The 17608-nt window shown below is 40.8% G+C and overlaps 2 pseudogenes across 1 annotated transcript; both read left to right on the forward strand.

Annotated features, from left to right (window-relative positions):
- Positions 1–445: 445 nt before the first annotated feature.
- On the forward strand, positions 446–3140 carry LOC147621013 (triosephosphate isomerase, cytosolic pseudogene; annotated as a pseudogene).
- Positions 3141–10144: 7004 nt separating this feature from the next.
- On the forward strand, positions 10145–14443 carry LOC147621014 (uncharacterized; annotated as a pseudogene). The gene is made up of 4 exons (XR_015270048.1): positions 10145–10150; positions 10253–12453; positions 12615–13202; positions 13524–14443. The product of XR_015270048.1 is annotated as an uncharacterized LOC147621014 (transcript).
- The last annotated feature ends 3165 nt before the right edge of the window (positions 14444–17608 follow it).

Raw genomic sequence — 17608 nt, forward strand, 5'->3', positions numbered from 1 at the left:
GGAGGGCAAATAGCAGGAGCTGGGAGTGCTTGATGGGTATGTGATGAACTGAAGAGTTGTGGTCAGACATGCTATGAACAACTTCCTAGAAGGAAATTTTTGCATAGGAGCTACAGTTTAAGATCTTTTTAGCACCCAAGGTGGGTACTTTTCATCCGGAATAGCTACAGATGATAGATGGCTAGTTTGAAGCGGTTTTTGTATGCACATGATAAGCATACTGTGGTGAGACCCAAATGTCTGGACATAAGTGGTCATATGGAATTCAAGGCCATGAAGTTGGACTGGTGATCGGGTGCGTGAGCGATAGGGGTGGTGCCTGCTCTTTCTGTGTGTTAAGAAGAACGAAGAAGAAGAAGAACAGAGCGGAGTTTCCATAAGTGGTCATATGGAATTCAAGGCCATGAAGTTGGACTGGTGATCGGGTGCGTGAGCGATAGGGGTGGTGCCTGCTCTTTCTGTGTGTTAAGAAGAACGAAGAAGAAGAAGAACAGAGCGGAGTTTCCATGGCTCGCAAGTTCTTCGTGGGAGGCAACTGGAAATGTAATGGAACTGTGGAAGAGGTGAAGAAGATCGTTATTGTTCTCAATGGGGCGGATGTGCCTCCCAAAGATAAAGTTGATGTGGTGATCAGTCCTCCATTTGTTTTCTTGCCACTAGTAAAGAGTACATTGCGTCCTGATTTTGATGTGGCTGCCCAAAATGCTTGGGTTAAAAAAGGGTGGTGCATTCACAGGGGAAATCAGTGCTGAAATGTTGGTGAATTTAGACATTCCTTGGGTCATACTTGGACACTCAGAGAGGCGGTTGTTGCTGAAAGAGTCTAATGAGTTTGTTGCTGATAAGGTGGCTTATGCACTCAGCCAAGGACTGAAAGTCATTGCCTGTATTGGTGAAACACTTGAGCAACGTGAATCTGGAGAAACTTTGACTGTCGTTTCTGAGCAAGCTAAAGCTATTGCAGGAAAAATCGATGACTGGAGTAATGTTGTTCTTGTGTATGAACCTGTTTGGGCTATAAGCACCGGCAAGGTTGTAACCCCTGTCCAAGCTCAAGAGGTGCATGCTGATCTGCGGAAGTGGCTTGCGGCTCAAGTGAGCCCGAAGGTGGCTTGCGTGGCAACAAACACGAAGGTTTTTTTTTTAAGGGAATATCTGATTAATAAGCTAAAAAAAAGGAGGCGCAGTGTATTCAAATCGGGGGAAATTCAAAATTTTAGCTGCAAAAGTGAAGGGCGCCCAAATCTCTTGCGGGGAAAGAGAGAAAAACCAGAAAATAGCACATATCGAAGGGGGTGTGCAGGAAAATGAGAACCAGAGCAAAAATTGACCAGTGATTCAAAAATTTTGAGGATGACTACTGTAAAAGGCATCTTGCGGTTAGAATTAAAGGAGAAATGAAGCGCTATTGAGGGAGATGATCTTCAAAAATCCTACTATACATGATGAATACTGGTTTGGGTGCATACTGCAGTGAAGCAAAGTAAGGAAAAAGCAAAAATTCGAGCATTCGCTTCTTTTTTTACTCAAAGATAAGAATTCTAGTTGTTTTTTTTTGTTACTTACAATTTCCAAAAATTCGTGTAGTCCTGGGATAAATACACTACCCCTTTAAAGCTTTGGGGAAGGTTTTGGGTAGTTTTTTTTTGTTGCTTTGGAGAGTCTTGAAATAAGAAAGCATCAAAATACAAAGATTCCTGGAATTTGGATTTTACTTTCTACTCGGTTGGATTTCGGATTGCTAGACATGGAGTTTTCTCGAATCACATGAATATGTTGTACATATGCCATATGTCATCTTTGCTTTGTGAGTTGTTGGAATCTGAAAAGCAGGTTTTCATGAAATCAAGAGATATCTTGAAATGATGGAGTTGGCAATATATGAAATATGTGATGTGAATGGTCACATGTATATGGAAATCATTTGTAGAATGTGTTATGCCTACATGTGATTGGTTTGAGGCATTTGGAAAAAGAGTCAGGAGAACTATGCTTGGAACTGGTCATGCTCTTGGCACACAATTTATGTGCAATCATCAAGCTAAATTTGGGGATGTATTGAAGTGAATTAGCACATGTATATTTCATCAAAAATGGAGATGTCTTATGCTCCTTGAAGAGCTATGTGTTTGTGTTTTCTTGCTGGGATTTGAAGCAACTCTCCAGCCAGAAGTCTCGCACTTTCCCAGCGATACCGCCCACGTCCCGCCCACGTCCATCTTCACCACCACCATGATGATGTAGTAGGGATTCTGGGGGGGTGGTAGACATGCTAGCGAGGGGGAGTTGGCTACTTTTGCTTTGGCAAAAGCAGCACTAGGTCTCCCGATGCGTCTCCCCAACAAGGGGGCTCATCATCTACACATTATGAGCCAGCCCCCAAGAGACCCATTCCGACGTTCGATTCATGCCTCCTACCATACACCGTGGATGCAAATGGTGCCCTTGTGGGGTGGATGCATGAGGAAAGCAAGTCATGAATCATATGCATGAACTTGCAAACCTGGAGTTCGTGTAAAAAGTGAAAATCACAAGATGAACTTTCTAAGCAATATGTTATCGATGTGCTTAAGTCAGAGTTCCACGTGCCACATGCGGGTCTGTGCTTCTCCAAGGAGTGGATAAAGCAGCGCATCAAGCTTTTTCTCTCTAATAGGAGAGCAAATATCAAGAGAGTAGCAAAAAATAATTTAGAGAATCCTAGCGTGTGTATGGCTGAGGAGTGGAGGCTCGCACGCAGTTTCGTGGAGAAAGCACCTAGGTGCTTTTCAACAACAAGCGGTGGCGAGTGTTTCTCGACTACGGAAGTGAGGGGCTTTGCACTTCGGCTTTGGTGAGAAATCCTCGTTTCTTGCTCGCTTCGTATCATTTCTTCTCTACTTTCATTTCGTTTTGTACTAAATTGTTTTCTAGAAATAATTGTATATTTTCTTATTTGTTTTTTGTAGAGGGAGGTTGTTGGGCATGATTATGAGTAGGAATATGACTATGGTTATAGAGCCCCTCGTTCACAATTGTGGGCATGGATGCGTACACGAGGTGTATGCTTGGATGAGTCCATTTTGGGGACTCAAGCTGATGAGGTAATGTGTTGCCTAAACCATGCTTTTTTTTTTGTCTAATTGTAGGGCAAGAGCTGAGAGAAAGAGATAGGAAGTGTTAACCCACTCCAATCACGATGAAAAGAACTTGAACTTACTACAGGTAGAAGTAATGGAGAAATTCCAAGCTTAGAACCCATCAATGAGGAATCCAGAATGGAGGAAGGGTTTACAACCAGAGAAGAAGCAGGTAACATAGCTAACTTGGCTGTAGAAGTAGAGAACCGACTCTATACCAAGAAGGATATTTAACTAATGATCAATCACCCTACATTCTTACAAGATATGGAGCTCTTAATTACACACAAAGACACACAGCGGGGCGGGCAACTAATGGGGAATTCCACCAGGGTACCACAAATGGACTAGTCCATGAACCTGAGATACCTAGAAGATCCAATAAATACAAGTAGGAGACGAGGTCTAGGAAGGGGGGGAGAAATTCCCAAGAGGCCTAAAAACGATCCAACCATGGACCTTAATGTGGCTACAAGGGTAGACATGTTAAATATGGTAAGAGAGATAGGTAAGGGGATGGTCACGGAACTAGGCTCTACTCTAGAACCCCGACCTTCCTAGATGAAACCCCATATCATTTCAAAACTTGTCCAAAAGTTCTCACGGGATGGGGATCCTATCCAACATGTAGAGATTTTTGAATCTACATGTGAAACTTGCGGACCGGTCAGTGATGTGACCATGATACATGCCTTCTCGCTGACCTTAGAGCTCATCAGTGGTTCAGAACTCTCTAGCATGAGGACAAGGTTAATTTTACAAGATTAAAGAATATTTTTGTGCCCACTTTTTCCCGTAGTGGTGATAGATGGAGCCCTGTGGCACAACTACATAACATCAAACAAAAGGAAGATGACTCGATGAGAGACTATGGCTCTCACCTGAAGCACTTAAATTCAAGATGCAAACTTCGGGAAAGGTTGATAGATGATCAATTGTTACCTTGTTTCAGGAGAGGGGTTAGAGACCATAAAATGCATGATTACCTAGTACTAGCCCGACCAGCTACTCTTGATGCATGCTACAAATTGGCAATCGAATATAAAGAATAATATGTTAGAATTGCCACAACCCAAAGATGTAAAAACATCTGCAGCAACCACGACTTCGTGTGTCTCGAGTCACCAAGAAATTGGAACTCGAAGTAAGAAAGTCAAACATATGACTGTGGATGAGCTCAGCAATGCCATATTAGAAAAATTAAAGGTCAGGGAAGGAAGAGAGACGTCGGGGCATGGGCATAGTCACCTTTACCTGCGCAGGGAATTGGTGTGGTGCTCCATGTGCAGAGTAAATCATACCACCACTGAATGTCCACAGTTAAGGGCAAGACCATTACTTTATTGTACGCACTGTGTAAAAGCACTGTGTAAAGTTGGGAAATGATGACACATCAATGTGTAGATTCCCAAGGTTTCAAAATGTGGCACAACTACCAGCAGATAGAGCCCCATTGGCTTTCCGGCACCACCTATGCAGATCTCTGCCACTACTAGACAACCAACTCTTCCTACTTACCTAGGGGGACACAGAACAAGATGATTTGCCCTTGCCACCACTAGTTCTACCGCACAACCACCACAGGCTAAGATCAAGCAAGTAGTGATTGAAGAACCATCAAAAGATGTTGAACTGGTGCGGGAATTAGAACTTAGTGTTGTGGAATACTACGAGGACATGGGTGAGGTCACGCGAGAATACTATGTTCTACACAATAACATGCCAGTACCTATGTTTCAAACCATGGTACAGTGGAAGGGCAAGGAAATAAACTCAAATATGAGAAGAGGACCTTTATAATGCTATGGTTGCGGTGGGCCACATCGAGTAGCCAAATTCCCAAACAACCAACAACTTCATGAAACTAAGCTAAGGGCCAGTCGAGTAAGGGATACCATCTATCCAACGAGATGAACTACCCCGTAATAGAGGGATTTACATTTGTTGAAAGTTATGTCTATCAATTACTTTTGAAGGGTTAACCTCTCTAAATGATGGTTGTAGATGAGTGGCCAAGTGCTCTTATGATGATTTATTACGCATCTATGACACCCCATTTTAGCCTATGTTTTATCCAGAGATGTGTGGACTAGGTGTGATTTAGATTGCTCATGTACAACGCCCATGAGTCTGAAACTCGTAGTAGCCTCAGCGTGGCAACCAATGTAAAGGAATGCCCACAACCTTCCACTTCCACCAAAAACAAAACTCCACCAAGACAAGCAAAATCAAGTGAGTTCAAAAAACAGGAGTGGTTTTTTAATTAGATACATTGATAAAAGTTAACAAGATTACATTAATAGGAGGGGGTTTTTAGTTCAACTTTAGAAAAAAAAACCATTAGTTCATAAGTAAAGAGGGGTTGTTTTATTGGCCCAAAGACCATATTAAGGATTTTGGAAAAAATCCTATTACTTTGGGAATTTTCTTTTCAATCTACTTTTTGGTGTATCTTGAGCATACCAAGTCCAAAGCTATCGGAGAATATGGATTTAGAACCTACTCTTCAAGATCTTTCCAACAATATGTGACATGAGGGGGTTTTGACAAAATCTTAAAAGGGTTCACTGTGCCCCCATTTTGATAATCTTGCAAAATGGCAATTGGGATTTTTCCAAACTCCCTAATATGGTCTTTCAGGAGGGGAAATTTTAGGTAAGGGGTTTTTTAAATACTCTTGAATGCATGTGATACCTAGGGTTTTTAGTAGTGCATCCCTCGAGTTGTCGCGCCCAAGGCTACTATAAAGACACCAATCTAATTTGGGTGCCTCGATCATTAAAGCCTCTTCTTCAACGCAACACTCAGAGGCCAAGGAAAAATAAAAGTATTCCACAGCACCGTCCGTAAAAGCCTATGCGAGTTCCTCAAAGAACTCTAACATCTCAACAAGTGTGGGTACCAAAACGATTATTGCAAGCACAAGGGTACTACCAAGGGAAGAAAGGCAAGAAGGAGAAAGTGGATGTTTAGTAAGAATTGAAGGCCGCCCTAGCCAAGCTTGCAAGAGGACATGCAAGGTTTCGACTGAGATCAGATGTCACGTGCACCAAGTCTAATAACCACGATCACACAGAAGAAGAATGTTAGATAAAAACCACACAGCAACCATGTGCTATTTGTAATGCGAGCAACCACATCACCTAATACATGCTTTTATAACACTCAGAATAGGAACCCAAGAGTAGCAGAAAGACAAGAGCGTTAGCAAACACAACAAGTCCCAACTCTCAATCAAGTCGCCTAGGCCTCAAAACAAAAGTCCTTATAAAAGAGGAGGAGGTGGAATATTTGGACAAAGAGAAGCTAGACTGATATGCTACTACTATAGCGGGTATAGGCAAATTGACTTTCCCATACTACAAAACCATCAACTGAACTACAAGAAGTAAGGCTGCAAAGGGAGGCAAACCTAGCAGGAGTTGATGAAGCAGTGAATATGATGAAAGTGGATGAGTGGGTATTAAAACACCAAGAGAAACCACTAGTGTTAATGGTAGTGAAAAGGTCGCAATGACCTGTTAACACAGTGATAAGCAAGAACACTGATCCAAAAGAAAATATAGTGGGTAGGGCAACAAAGGGTCCAAAATCAAATCACAAAACTTGTGCAGAGTGCACAAGGAATGGTACGGATGATGCAAGAAATCCCTCTCCTCAATGAGCATGCTGATACTAATCTAGACAGGACAAGCCTAGTCACGAAGAGAGAAAACATTCTAGCAGGCAAAAAGCCATTAGCTAGTGTGAAGATGACTAAACAAGGGATGTAGGAGTGCCAGCTAGAGCCTAAAAAAGCCCAAAGTAGTAAAAGCATCTTGTAAAAGGAATTGGAAAAGAATTTGAAGCAAGTCTAGATAAAAGAATTGACAAGGAAAGGTCAAGAAAAGGAAAGAGAAGCCAATAAGGAAGAAGGGAAGGTGAACATAGGCCAAAGTATGCCAAGTCAGGAAGTGAGGAGAAATAATCTCGAGGAGGAATATGACTTCTAGGAGGATCTAAAAAAAATGAAGCTGGATATAACACTAGATCAAGTCTAATACCCAACTATAGGCCACATTTGCTTTAGGAAATAGTGCCGAGTGAAAAATTAGTGCAAGTTCTCATTTAGGAAATGGAGTATCCATCTGCAAGATGTAGAAATGTGGAAACAATGCATGACTGTGACATAGTTGTTCCTAAAAGTGACCATAAAACTAAGAGGGCAAATGGTGTCACAAGTCAACCTAGATGGAGGATTGGGACTCAATATAATATCAGATGGCCTGGCAAAGAAGCTAGGAATTATAGAAATGTAGCCTTCTCCATTCTATATTAGGATGGTTGATTGTTATGGCTCACCCTAATCCCCCTTGAAACAACAAGAGATTACTTAGCAAACCGCAACTGTCGTGAGGATCTTTCCAATGGCCAAGCTCGTTACCTTTGATGTCTCTAAGCTCCATAACTCCTTAAGAAGAAATTCCACCATGCCTCCCGCAAGCGTTCACACCATTGTGTTGCACTGTGTACTCGTCCCTCCCTGTCACCTCACTTCACACACTCAAGAATGCATTAGAGAGAGAGATTAGTAAGAGGATTATCAAGAGAAAGACTTTATTTCACAATGGGAGAGTTCTTTGTATTATGAGAGATTTTCACTTATATACATGGCCATAAGTGTTCACACTCACTTAAACTATGGCTAGCTGGGTACTTTAGGCTCATAAGATGCCTAATGCTATTACAATGTCTACTCTCATAATATACCCATGAATTACATCACTTGGGACTTCATCCTAACTTACTACCACATGAGGCATCAATAAAGGCCCACCTATAGTAGTGTAGGTGTAGGGTTCATTGGCTAGGTTTACCATGATTGTCAAGTGTCATCATGGAGTAATAATTGACAGGAAAGCATGGTGGGTGGCTGATGTACTAAAGCTGAGGGTGGGTTGGATGAGCTTGGTGCTTTTCCTTATGGATATGATAGATTTTAAAAGCTTTGAATTAGAAGTGGATATTTCATTGACATAGTATAGCATGTAGCTTGCATCTCAAGTTGTTGAAGTATTTGTATAAGCAAGAAAGAAAAACGTTGTTAATCCAATGTCCACAAGATTTTGAGTTAATATTACTCTCTTGGGCTTGAAAATGGAATGTCAAGACCCAATGACAAGGCCAGCTAGGCATGCCAAGAAGTTCGAGGTAGGGGGCTCACAAGTATCCTTATACTTATTCATGATTTAATATGATAAATATGAAGATTCATTTTGGCTCTTTGAACTTTGTCTTCAATTTGTCTTGTAAATTTCTTGGTCTTTTAGTCAATCAAGGTTTTAAGGATAAAATCAAAAGCAATGGGTGGAATGGATAGAATGATAAAAAATTTATAGCATTCGTATTACTCTTGATATTTATGTCAAAATTTGATGGCAATATTAAGACCCCATAAACAATTGATTTTCATGAAAATGTTGCGAGTGCCAATAAAACCATATCGAGGCTTTTTTTCATTCTTGGAACTTTTTTATTTTGTAAGCATTCGTTCACTACATTTCAAAAGTTATCACGGCTCTATAGTTTACATTACATAAAGTAATATGCAAACACATTTGAGCATGAAAAATACAAACAGGTAATCCATAGACACATTTGAGAATGGAAAATACAAATGAGTACAATTCATTCCCACCACAAGGTAGAATACATCTTCTACACGGCACTACTTATTTTTGTTTCTTATTGAGGCATTCTCTAATAAAATGGATTTCTCTTTCAACAAGAAAGTATCAAAGAGTTATTTTCTCATGACCCATTATTATTGGGTGGATGTGGGTTGGTGGGGTGATGTGGTCAATGTGGCATTATCATAGGGAGGATGGTGGTGGAAGCAAATCAAAAAAGTTAAAAATGTGTTATCAATGGTAAAAAAACCTCTCATTTTGAAATGATAAATTCAACATGTGTAATAATTGCGGACGCTAAAAGAAGGTCAAGAGAGCGATTTTGTTATTACATGCTAACATTAGCGTTGAAGGGACCTTTTTCTCAAGATGATACAATTTGCACATTAGGTGTAATAATGATATTTATACCTGATCAATTTAGAATATATTAACATATACCTTTAGGTGGAAAGGACTTTTTGACGCCTTGTAGAAGTAATTATAAAGCCACCTAACAAATTATGGGGATAAAGCTTGGTTGGAGTAGAGTTTATTTTCAACACAACTTTTAACATTATTATGGGAGGTTAGGTGGACGTGGGAAATCGTTTTGTTAATAGCCAAGTGCTACAACAATCAAATTTATTTCAAGAAGTGTAGTATTGTCTCCTATTACTACATTAGTTAGTCTGATACTAACTAATAAAATGGAAGCTTTTAACCTTGGTAGCATTTAATAATTATGTTGAGAATAAAGCTAATTGTAGATTAGGTTCTCTCTCTCCTGATGGATATGAAGGACACATATGGAACTTCGATTTTCAAATAATATGATGGAATAACTTTTAAGGGGAAAAAAGTATTAAATTTTTATTTTTTGTATATAACTTTCAAGGGAAAAAATATTGAGATAGTTTACATGTTAAAAAGTATCATAAAAGAGACTGGTCGATGTAACATCAACCGTAACTAGTCTTCGGTAAATTTAGGAAAAGAAAAGCCTTTCTTTGTATGTAGATCACTAAAAGTATAAGCATTTCTTCTTCTTAAAGCCTATGGTTGTTGCTGCAAATACAAAAGCATTTTCTTTCTTCTTCTCAGAATTCCTTTCATATGAAAAGTGATCTAGTTACATATTCTTTGTGTGAATGTAAGTATAATAGAATTTATGGGGCACATATCACCCCAAAATGGCCTGATGTTTAAAATGATTTTTTTTATTTTACTAAGCTCAATTTCTTTGTGATTTGAGAAAACAAATAGAAAAGCTAGTGGGCACGAGAAGAGGACTTTTTGACTCGTGAAAGAAGAGGGTTTCAAAAAAGTGAAATATTTTCTTGGTGGGATGGATCATAACATTCCACCTGAGCGTGAATGAAGGTAAAGCAAGAGAGTGGGAAGAAAAGCACAACATGGGGCTTTTCGTACTTACCATTGAACAAGACAAGGCACATATCTCCAATTGGTGTGAACCACTAAAAGGGCCGGCCGGTCTATCATGGTCTACCTGCACGCCTTGAGAAGCTAAATCTGGCCCAAAACCATCTGTCTGGGGAGGTCCCCTCATCTCTGAGCAGGCTATGGCAATTACAGGAGCTCAGTCTTGACCGCAATTGGCTGCATGGGAGTATACCAGCTGAGCTGGCCAACTGCACCCAGCTTGACACCCTCAACCTGGCTCGGAACAACCTCACCGGCCGCATACCGGCTGCTCTCGGCGACCTGCCAAGCCTGCAATATCTGCTTTTGTGGTTCAACAGCCTCACTGGCGCGCTGCCGGCGTCGCTGGCCAAGTGCTCACAGCTATTCCAGGTCGAAATTTCCATCAACCCCAACCTCAAGGGCTCCATCCCAGCCGAGTACGGACGCCTGCAACAGCTGGGCGTACTGCGCCTCTTCGCGAACCAGCTCTCCGGCATGCTGCCGCCGACGCTGGGCAACTGCACCGCGTTGATGGAGCTCTCTCTCTTCTCCAACCGCCTGTCCGGGGAGCTACCGCCCTCGCTAGGAGATCAACTCTCATCACTGCAAGTGCTCAGTCTGTACAACAACAGCTTCACAGGGCAGATCCCGAGCGGGCTGCAGAACTGCTCAGGGCTGGTTTTCATGGAGCTCTCAGAAAATGCATTCACGGGTGCGATTCCGCACGAGCTGGGCGCCATCTCTTTCAGCGCACACGACTCAGAGAGACTTGCCCCAAGTACGGGCCCGTATCTTAGCGGGCGAGATACCGACCACCCTAAGCAACTGCTCTGGCCTGCAATTTTTGGATCTGCAGGGATCCATTCCCGAAGAGCTGGGCTTGCTGGCAAATCTAGAGAATCTGTACATGATGGGGAACCAACTGACAGGGCATATCCCTCTCACGCTAGGTAATCTGTCGCATCTAGAGCTGTTGTTCCTAAACATGAACAGCCTGAGGGGGGCCATCCCGGATGCCTTAACCAGCATTGCCAACCTTGCCAACCTCGACTTGGGCGTCAACCATCTAGAGGGTGCTTTCCCGACCCATGTCGGATCCTTGGCCGCCCTGCAGAACCTTGTGTTGCTAGAGAACAACTTGTCCGGCCCTCTGCCGCCGTCCCTCGCCAACTGCTCACAATTGCAGCACCTCAAGCTCTCCAGCAACTCATTACGCGGCTTGTTGCCACCCTTCCTTGCAAAGCTCCCCCATCTCCAAGAGTTGAATCTGTCTGACAACCAGTTCTCCGGTCACTTGCCGGTGACATTCTCCAATGCCACGGCGATTTTTAGCTTGGAAATCGCACGAAACAGCATCACCGGCACGATACCCAGCGTGATCGGGAGCCTGTCTGGTCTCCAATTGCTGGACCTCCAAGGAAATCAGCTGGAAGGGCCCATCCCAGGTGAGATTTCCAGATGCACCAAGCTTTACGAGCTAGATCTTCAAAGCAACGCCTTGCAAGGGGCCCTTTCTGTTGATCTGAGCCGTCTCTCTTCTCTGCGAAAGCTGCATCTGCAGGAAAATGCATTGCAAGGGAGCATTCCTGAGCGCCTGGGAAACTGCCATAACTTAGAGGATATTGATCTGTCACATAACAACTTCACGGGTGCCATCCCGACCTCGCTGCTCACCCTTCCCCACATCCAATTAAACCTCATCTTATCTCATAATTCCCTCACCGGATCGATACCCAACGAGGTAGGAAAACTGATCTTTGTACAAAACATCGATTTTTCTTTCAACAAGCTTTGGGGTGAGATTCCTGCTACCTTTGGTGAGTGCACCTCCCTTCAAACATTGAGTCTTTCACACAACAATTTAAATGGAACAATTCCAGAAGCATTAGGTAAGCTCAAGAACCTTCTCCACCTGGACCTCTCCATGAACAACTTGTCAGGAGAAATACCTGTTGCGCTTGCTGACATACCAAAACTCAACTTCTTCAACGTCTCCCACAATCAGCTACAGGGTCCAATCCCTGCTACAGGATTCTTCACAAACCTGACAGCTGCATCCTTTTCAGACAATGCCGGGCTTTGTGGCCCACCACTAGCTATCCGCTGCCCTGCAATGCCTACCCATTCTGAGGTTAAGAAATGGGTGATTACTGCTATCGTTTGTAGCGTATTTGGGGTCACACTAATCGTCTGTGGTTCTTTCCTGTGGTGCATCCGATCCAAATTGTTTCCAAACGTTGGGCAAAGGAGGTTCTTCCAAGGTAAGGCACAGCTGCTCTCGCATTAACCTTTCAAAGCTAGTATGTATTGGCATTACTCTACTGGCTTGCAGGCTTTGACGATATGAATATATATAGCATGCTTTTTTCTAGTAGTAGCACTTGAAAACCTGACTTTCTTGTGCTTGTTGCTTCATTCCTAGATCCACTCGAAAAAATATCATTTCGAGTCACTTCTGAGGAGCTTCTGGCTGCCACAAGTGGATTTGATGAAAGCAACCTCTTGGGAAGTGGTGGTAGTAGCAAGGTGTACAAGGGCATACTAAAAGATGGACTAATGGTGGCTGTAAAAAGATTCAATTTCGAAAATAACCCTGAGGAAGTAGAGCGCGTCTTCCGCAAAGAATGTGAGACATTAGGCAAGATCAGGCACAGAAATCTTGTACCTATTCTAAGCACCTGCTGTAATCTCGACATGAAAGTCCTAGTTCTAGAATACATGCCCAATGGAAGCCTCGAAGAGATTTTGTTTAAGCAAGGCCAAACGTTTCGATTGGAGTGGGAGATGGTTCTGAGCATAGCACTGGATGTTGGGAAAGCATTAGTGTACTTGCACCATGAGTGCAATGTGCCTATTATTCACTGTGATTTGAAACCAAGCAACATACTTCTTGATGAGAACAATGTGGCACATGTAGCAGATTTTGGCATAGCAAAGTTCCTAACCCCCAACACCACCTCCTATTCATCAGCATCCCATTTCAAGGGATCTATTGGATATATTGCACCAGGTCTCTCTCTATCCCTCTATACACACACACACACACATATGTATATATACACATATATATGCATACACACATACATACATATAACCAGAGATATATATATAGACAACTAGATAGATACAAAGCTAGTCGATGTATGTGAACACACAAACACACATTAATACATACATATAGATACATAGATACATAATTAGGTGGGTGACAAACAGAAAGCTAATTGATGCATTTGCTCCTTTTGTTAAGTGTCTTTCCTAGGAGAAATTCCAAATTCCTCAAATACCACTATAGTGTATACCATAAATTTATATTGTTATCCTTTTGCAGAGTGTGCTACACTTTCTCACCACTCAACCAAGGGAGACATCTACAGCTATGGAGTTGTGCTACTCTGTATGTTAACTCGAAGGCAGCCGACAAGTGAACTCTTTGACAATGGGGTTGACATGTCAAAGTGGGCCAAAAGCTTCTTTCCAGAGAGGTTCCTTGATGCACTTGACCCTAGTTTGCGTGTTGAAGTGGAAGCTTCAAGGTGTGACACAGAGGTGCTTTTGTTTATGAAATTGGCTCTCATGTGTACTGGGCAGTATCCATCAGAGCGCCCAACATCAAAACAGGTGCTGCACAGACTGCTACAAATTAGGGGGAATAGAAGTACTTCCAACTTGAGAAACTTGGATATATTGGAGTGAATCGAAGAGTCAATCAAACCTCGTCATCACCTTTCAGATGATTACTCACTTTAGAGGTGAAGTCTTACTACTTGTGATACATCTTAGTGCCTTCCTACAAAAAAAAATTACATTAAATATAGAAAAAGCCAGAAGATGCAAAGTATAAATATTAGTGTGCAAAGCATGGAGAAGCCATAAAAGTTTCTCAAATAACTAATAAAAGCCATAAGAAATCTCAAAGAAGCAAGGGGAATACTTTGATTATGTGAAAAATCTCTTCTTATTAGTTGTAGGAGACGTGCTCTTGTCCAGGTGATCATCAAAGTGTGTACAATTGTATTTATATTTTTACATATGTGCTCTGAATGATGTATAAGAGGAAAATCATGGTTTGGTATACGTGATGTATGAACACAACTCTATTTTAGAGTTGTAAAAACTTAAATATTACATATGTGCTCTTAATGGTGTGTAAGAGGACAATCATGGTCTAGTATTCATGATGATGTATGAACATTGAACACACTCTCTTTTAGAGTTGTAAGAACTTAAATATATATATCTTTTGGATAATTGGGTCAATGTTAGAAATAGACTTTTTTTGAACAAGTGAGAAAAAGAATGACCTTCAAACTCCATCAATTTTTATAGAGAAAATACATAGGTTAGTTGGTTTTATAAATAAAAATGATAAAAATTTGACTATTTAAATTCAAGGCTAGGAAAAATCACAATCGGTTTTTCTCAATTTAAGCCGTGAAAATTACACCACAAGATGGATTTTTTTTTTGAAACTAGATTGGGTGGCAATTTTTGTATCCAATTTATACTTCAAGATTTTGCAAAAGTTAAAATTATTAATATTTCTATTGGTGAGTGCAAGACAATCTAAAATTATTACCTTGATCCTAAAAGAGTAATATATGGTATTAGATCTCAAGGTGTCATGTTTGAACTCACCACACAAGAGTGCTCCTTATGAGTTTCCTCGAGCATGACCCCATAGAAAGGAGTTTTGGGGTCTATGCCAATTTTTTGCACTGTTTGATGAGGTGTCCCCATAGTGAGGATGCAATAATATTTGATTCTTTGGGAAGAGTAACCTAAGAGAATGTCAAGGGTGGTAAAAGAGCAGGGGGAGGGATGGTATGCTCCCACATTTTACTCCCCTTGATTGTTAGCCCTTGACTGGTAGCCCTTTACAACTTCTCATCCGGCCTCCCACATTTTCTTCCCCTTGACTGGTAGCCCCCTATACCTTGTCATCCACCCTCTTTACTTTGAAATTTCAAATTTGACCAATATCACTCTTCAGAAAACTTTTTGCTAGACCAATAAAGAGAGTCACACTCTTAGAATCACTTCTTCTCATGCCTTGTGCATGTATTAAGACATGCTCACTTCTTGATGATGTAGATTTCCTTGGGAGGAAGAAGCACCCAAGAGGTTGTAAAGGGCCATCAAGGTGGGGTCTAATGTTTACTTCCATGACTTATATAGTGATACCCAATGATGAAACACCCCCTCTCCCAATGCATACCAAAATATATCCTTGTGAATATATGTATGTATGTATGCTTGTTTATTTGTTTATGTATTTATATACGGTTTATACACGTGTGTGTGTGTGTGTGTGTGTCCACAATCAAGGGAATGCTGAGTGAGTTTTCTTACACCATGTATGGTATCAAGTGACAACATCTATATTGAATACTACAATAGGAAACTAAGAGAATATATAAGTAAGCATTGCATGGATCCCCTTGTTTTTTTCTCAAATGGATACTAGTAGGAGCTCATATTTCTATGTGTAGATTTATAAAAGGAAGCACGCTTGAGTTGGTATGTGAGTGCAAAAGACATATGCATTAAGCCTCATGCATGAAGCTTATGAACCCGATTTATGCATTAGCAATAGGCATAAGCTTTATACATGATGATAATGCATATTGATTTATACATGAGGCTTATGTATATGGCTAATGCATAAGCCTCATGCATAAACCTTATGCATAAGCCACATACATAAGGATTATGCATATGGCTAATGTATAGGTCTCATACATGAGGCTTATGCACTAACCTCATGCATGAGGCTTATTCATATGGCCAATATGTAAGCTTTATGCACTCATAATATTTAGGCATTAGCCTCATGTAAATGTAAATGCATGAGGCATATGGCCACCTCTTGAGAGATGTATAGCTCTCTAAAGTCTATGCATAGAGGCTTATGGGGCTAATGCATAAGCCTCATGCATAAGATTTACACATGAGACATGCATGAGGCTTTATGCACAAGTCTCATGCATGTGGCTTATTCCTAAGCCTCATGCATAAACCTTATGAACAAGCCTCATGCATGAGGCTTATGAATATGTCTAATGCATAAGTCTCATGCATGAGCCTTATGTACTAGCCTTATGCATGAGGCTTATTCCTTATGCATGAGGCTTATGCATATGGATAATTCATAAGCTTTATGCACTAGCCTCATGCATAAGGCTAGTGCATAAGCTTTATGCACTAGCCTCATGCTGCATAGGGCTAAGGCATATGGCCACCTCTTGAGAGAAACATAGCTCTCAAAACGCTATCCATAGAGGGGAGAAAGAATAACAAACCCTAATCTTAACAACCCTAAAATTTACAAACCCTATAACATGTAAAACATAAGAAGGGAAACATGCTCGGCAGCGTTAAAAGCCACGACATTCCCCTCCCAAAAATGCTTATAAAACACTGCTAAAAAATGATGTTGTGCCCCCAATGTGTTATAGTATAATAAGGATATCATTTCTTATTTATATACATCCTTTCAAATAGTATGGAAACTAATAAATAGGACACCTACTCTAAATGTAAATTTGTAAATACCAAATATAAAATAGATCTCATGTGGAACTCTACTAGTGAACTTTTTTCAGTTGACCTCCTAGGGTAATGTTTGACTATTATGTTATAGGAATTAACACCATAGGCTAGGTAAAGTCTCAAAGATTTTAAATTATAAGTTTGAGGGTAGGCCTAAAAAAATTAAGGGATTTGTTAAAGGTACATGTATTTATCTCTAAGTCATCTTTGAAAGGCCCAGAGAGAGTTATGGAAGAATTTTCAAAAGTAAATGGGCTTGAAACCATGTACTAATAATATATGTATATATTTATATATATATATATATATATATGTATGTATATATATATATATGTATGTATGTATGTATGTATGTATGTATGTATGTATGTATGTATAATTTTACACACACACATACACACACACACACACCCACACACACAGAGATAAAATGGTTATTAGCATCCCACACCAAAAACTTTTTCCCTGTCAAGTTAGCCCACTCCTATGTCACCTCATCCTTAAACATGTTCTTCACCCTTGCCCATACTAGACCTCGTTTTTGCATATCATCTTCTATGACCTTGAGAAATCATTCATGAGGTCTTGTCATTGTGACAAGGATTGGTGCACAAGATGAAAAGATGCAGGGGAGAAGAGAGCTTGAGCTCTTGCAAGCACACACACACTCACACAAACCCTAGAAGAGAGCACACAAGGTGAGAGGCTGAAAATTGTTCTTCTTCTTCTCACAATAAAAGAGGTCTATAAAAGAGAGAAACTGACTAACACACATACTAGAGTATATAAAAGTGGTCCATAATGTGAACACTCTAAGTGGAGTGGATAGGTGGTCGGTGTAGTCTAGTTGTAGAATCTATGGTA

The sequence above is a fragment of the Cibotium barometz genome, chromosome 31 (genome assembly GCF_041138505.1).
Source record: "Cibotium barometz isolate CiBa-2024 chromosome 31, ASM4113850v1, whole genome shotgun sequence".
Classification (NCBI taxonomy): Eukaryota; Viridiplantae; Streptophyta; class Polypodiopsida; order Cyatheales; family Cibotiaceae; genus Cibotium; species Cibotium barometz.